Genomic DNA, 5,554 nt, shown 5'->3' with positions numbered 1-5,554 from the left:
GCACCTTTGGTGGCTCATTCTGTACTTTCTGCCGGGTCCAAAGCTCTGCTTTAGTACAGTACTTACTCAGGCACACGACTTAACTCAGGTCTGATACTGCTCTGTGGGGCGCTTTGACAAGTCCCATATACAACTGTGTGTTGTTCTGAGTGAAATGACTGAAAAAGAACATAAGATTATGAATATAACCACGGTTCCTTGAAGGAATGGAACGAAGTACAACACCTTGTTGGCCCCGCATCACAAAGGCTCGGTGAAGGGCGGTATCTAACTGAGTAATGACTCTGGTGACTCCAAACTTATTGGGTGAAGGCAGAGCCTGTCACCTGACGTTCAACGTCACCACATCACTGGTCTAAAGACGTGATTAGATTAGAGGTGGCTTCAGCCAGGCGCGCGAGGACACGCATGTCCCATATACAAATGTGTGTTGTACTTCGTTCCATTCCTTCAAGGAACCGTGGTTATATTCATAACCTTACGTTTTTAGCAGCTTGATCTTCTCACAAGTTGCCTGTCTTGTGTTTTCAAGTGACAATAAGATGACTGAATCACATGTAAGTAAGTCAGAGTGGTTGTCTGTGAATCAATATCAGTGTAGTGATTTTATCACATGGCCTGCAAAGCTTTTTTTTATCACTTTTTCATCCAAGCTTGAGTTGAGAAAGAATCAATTTTCCTAGCCCACTTCCCACCATCTCCTACAGCTTCTCCTCTGTCAACAGTCCAACGTGAAATTGGACACTATGATTTCCATGCTGTCAGAGGACTCTTCTATTCTTTTCTCTTGCGTTATGCTTTGCACTGGTTGAGACATTGATCTTGTTTAGACATGTCCTGCTGCAGTCAGAGTTTATGAAGCAGTCAGACTGGATTTTGTRTCCTTCCCTGCTTTGGTCTCAAACTGGAGAGGTTGTGTCAGGTTGGAACTGGTTCCATATCTCACTATTTAAAAACAGCTGGATGAGATCTACTGGTGGGGCAGTACTGTACTGATATCTGCTGATATCTGATACTGTGTGAGAGGAAGGTGTTTGTCAGGGGCCCAGATGCTGAGCAAATAAAAGCATAAGAGTCCTTGTCATCATGTTGACTTCCCTTCAGCTGTGTGTGTTTGCACGTGCACTGCTTCACTGACTGCTCATGTGCACTCAACTGCCAATCATTTGCGTGCATAWTCTTTTTTGTTTTTTGTTTTTTACAACAACCGTACATTCTATAATAGCCTTTGGTTGATATTATTTGAAATTAAAGCCCTAAAAGTCACAACTTTATTATAAATGTTATAATTTTACTTTGCACAGGGGTACTACTGCTCTGGCAGATTATTTCACTTAGTTTCAGAAGATTCAGATTCAATTTAAATTAAATAATCTGACAGTGGAATGAGATAATTGTACTTGGGAAGACTTCTTGAAATAAGGAAAATTTCCAGGCTAAAAATATTAACAATCTGACATAATCAGTCTCAAAACAAAATCAAAAATACTTTTTGGTTGGAAATAAGACTTGGTTAGAGATGAACATATTTTTTGCACTTTTACAAGGGAGCTTTATTTTTAAAAACCTCATGAAAACACATTGACACATGTCCAGTGTGTGATGCTGCATGAAGTTAAACGTTACTGAGCTGACGTTGCATTATAACTTGTTAGCTGCCTCAATGTTGGTATTAGACATATTTTATTGTTTTACTTACCAAGACGTTTCAGCGAAGGCTCCTGTAGTGCATCAAACACAGAACCCTGAGCGGTGTTTATTCAATGATGGTCAGGGCATACCCCCTACTTTTCACAACATAATCTAATTCTTTTATTAAAGTTAAGCTACACTTCTTGGTTGGTGATCAGRCGGCTCAGCTGAAGGTTTTGTTCCGCGGCTACTTCTTCCAGTCGGCGGACTAGGTATCACAACTAAGAATCAATGTTTTAAAATTACGATTCCCGTAGAATCAATATGTTAGTCCCAGATCCAGTCGATACTCGAGAATTGATGCCCAACCCTGTATCATGAATGTGCAACACAGGCATATACACAAAACAAAAACAAAAGGTCACACACTCTAACATTTCATTGGACCGCCTTTAGCTTTGATTATAGCACGCATTCACTGTGGCAYTGTGCTTCTGCAACGTCACAAGATTTATTTCCATCCAGTKTTGCATTAACTTTTCACCAAGATCTTGCATTGATGATGGTAGAGTCTGATCTTCTCCAGCACATCCTAAAGATTCTCAATGGACTCTGTGGAGCCAGTACATGTGTGAAAATAATGTCTCATGCTCCCTGAACCACTCTTTCACAATTCCAGCCTGATGAATCCTGGTATTGTCATCTTGGAATATGTCCGTTGCCATCAGGGAAGAAATAATCATTGATGGAATAACCTGGTCATTCAGTATATTCAGGTAATCAGCTGACCTCACTCTTTGAGCWCACCAAAAAAAGTGATTCACAAATGAATCACAATTCTCATTTACAATGATTCAAAATCAAAATAAAATGCCCCCAAATCAATAAAACAAATTCACTGGCTGTCTGCCTTTGTTTTGTAACTATGCGGGACGTCCTGACGTCTCCACTCAGCCAGGTCTGGATCTTATCCATGAGTGGAAAGTACGAAAACGAAGAGGAAACTACAAAAATGGAGGAAMGAGAGATTCAGCCARCTCTGTCAYTTGAAGGCAAAGATTTGGACTAATTTTGTTTTTTTTACCAAATACCCAGGAAGACTGAGCTGGACTAGAGCTTTACAGTGGTCAAGGTTTGCAAAAATCTCTTTTGAATCTAATGGTCACATGACTTAGCATCATGTGACCAGGGGGAATTGAAGGAATTTATTTGTCATTTAGACACTGATTTGAAAGCACCACATAATTTTCTTAGTTTTTCTAGTATTGATTCTTTTAAACTATTGTGTAACTWTTGTAATGTCCTGATTAAAATAGTATTAGTTACATGCCCAAAACATCATGACAACACATAGAAAAGCCACTAAAATCAAATAAGGAAAGATGTTTTCTGTACGAGTACCTGCGATTCAGCCGTAGGCCTGTAGGGGGCGTACCAGGCACTRAAGATCCRTGTAAAAATAGACCWGGACTTCCAATTTCAGGCAGCGCTGCTTTGCTTGCTTCAGCCGTAAGCAATAAAGCTTCGCTCAGATCCAGATCTGGGGTTGTATGGTCATTCTTTCCACATTTTACTCTATTCAACATTCATGTGGTTTTGTCACCATTTCAGTTAATGAACACAAAATATTCTTTCATGATCATGGCCCCAAAAAAATCTGAATCAAATCGAATCATGAAATGGTCAAAGATTCCCACTAATAACAAAGTGTGTGGGCATTTTGAGTGTGTTTCTCACAAATGTTCTTGACTCTCAGTCATCCACGTTTTWTTTGTTTCTTACTGTTTGAAAAACTTAATATGTAGACGAACTCAACACGATAAACCTCATGCCACACAGCTCGGACAGTAGTTTCTTGTTGATGGCAATCCAAGTGTCGTTTACCGTACAGTAACTGTCCTGATTGGTCAGATAAGAGTGGCCTGATCACACTTGACCCAAAAGTTAACACTTCTACAAAAATTCAGAAGTGAAAATGTTGTTTGACCAGTGTGCTGTGCATAAAATAGTAATGGGGTGACAAAAAAAGGGACCATCAGGCTGGAAGAGACAAAAATAGTTACTAACACCATAAAAGGAAAGAGTGGTTTAAGTGCAAAAAGAATCGGCAAACTTTTAACTACCGTGAMTCTACAAACGTAACTTTTCCTGAGCGTTTGCATATTTGAACCCTGCATGTGCTTCTTTTAACGTTTCCTGCCAACTGGGTCAGCCAGCTTAGTCGTCTTACAGAAATGGGTTAACCAGATTTCTAGACAGCTCAAAGCAAAACCAAGCCTAAAAACAACAAAAAAAGAAACCCACCCATCCACACAGTTCCTGTGTGACTCACTGCACATTCCATATTTTCTCCTCGAGCAGGTCAGAGGTCATCTCCTCACTATRTTCACAGTTTTCACTGCTGCCTAGGGAAAAAAAAAATCTCTTAGCTGACAATAACTTTAAACCTTTGGACAGTCGCCTCCTCTTTAGTTTTCAGTGTGTGGGCTTGTCTGGGCTTATTATCTTGGTTTTTTTTTCTTTCTTGTAATGTTTTAACTCCAGTGTACCAAGACTAACCGTACAGAATCTCTTTAATTGTGCAATAAGAGAYGTTTTCCCTTGTAAGTGCAGCGAGACCTGCAGCTTGAGACATGAGACTGCGTAATGTCTGTCGATGATCACATTTCTTTTATTGCCTGTCACTGGGCTACACCCAGTTTGTGTATTACAGCCATGTTGCTGTGCCTGAGAGCATGTTTTGTTATCCTTTAGCTGATTGTGTTCGGAGGGCCTCTGTACTGTATTTGCAGAGAAAATGTGTTTCCTAGACAGACACAGGCTGATTACCAGGTTTATGTGGTCATACCGCCCACACTGCAGGCCTCTTTCTTTCTCTCCTTGGCACCGGTGGCTGGAAAACTGCGTTCAATCGAGCCGTTACCAGATAGTCTCAAGAGATTTGTGCGTGAATCCGAGTCGGGGATCGGTGAGGAGAATCGGTCGGATCCAGGCGAGGAAGTCGATTCCAGCTGTGGTCTGGCAGCTGGAGGACAGCCGGAGGCTCGGGAGGAGACGTCTGTGAGTTTGTGAGGGTAAAAAACGAGGGAAGAAGAGACGCCGCAGCACTGCTGGATGTTTACACGGAAGAGGAAGYGAATATTTCACTAACTGGAAGTTATAGAAGTTTGATGAAAGATCTGCATTTTAGAACTCACATGAAGAATTAAAAAACTTATATTTGTACTAATTGAAAAGTATTGCCTCGTACTTCAACAGAATTGACTTTTTGTCTGTCAGAATTGAATGCTAAAATATTTTATTAATTATGACCCCCACACATGAAACAGGCATCATGTTTTTGTGCTGTTTATTTATTTATTTATTCAGACATTTTTTATGAACCGTAGCACAGAAACGACTGCACCAATCAGCATGGAATTTGGTAGGAATGTAAATGTGTGCGACCTGCACTGCGCCAGCCAAGGCCCGRCTCATATTTGCTACTGCTATGCAGTATCTAGTTTATTAAATGATTAAGTTACTTTTTTCTGCAAAGTTGTAATTTATCTTTTTGAGTAAAATCTAAAAGCTGAAGCACACTGTCAGGCCTTTTAGATTTACAATGATTTCTTTATAAATGGCGGTAGGCTATAGTTGGATCAAAAATCAACACAAATGTCAAAGTTTTTATTTTATTTTATTTTATTTTTTTGCATCACAGCTACATTTCTGTAGTACAAGTTAAAAATTATTCAGGTCAATGACTAAGTTGCACAGTTTATCATATTTTATCATACTTTGTGTTTGAAGTTTACCAAAAAAGGATGTTAATCTTATGAAATTACAAAAAAAAATACATTTTGCTTCACTTCTTAATAAAAACTGTGAATGAATGAACCAAAACCTAATTGTTGGTATTTTTTGTTTTCTTATATTTATG

General features: G+C 39.5%; 1 protein-coding gene across 5 annotated transcripts in view; it reads left to right on the top strand.

The window, feature by feature from the left end:
* The window catches only part of arhgap17b (Rho GTPase activating protein 17b), a 39,281-nt gene that overhangs the window by 17,376 nt on the left and 16,351 nt on the right, over nt 1-5,554 (top strand). The window lies entirely within an intron of this gene.

Source organism: Austrofundulus limnaeus, unplaced genomic scaffold, assembly GCF_001266775.1.
Source record: "Austrofundulus limnaeus strain Quisiro unplaced genomic scaffold, Austrofundulus_limnaeus-1.0 Scaffold612, whole genome shotgun sequence".
NCBI lineage: Eukaryota > Metazoa > Chordata > Actinopteri > Cyprinodontiformes > Rivulidae > Austrofundulus > Austrofundulus limnaeus.
This window is presented reverse-complemented; position numbering and strand designations above follow the sequence as displayed.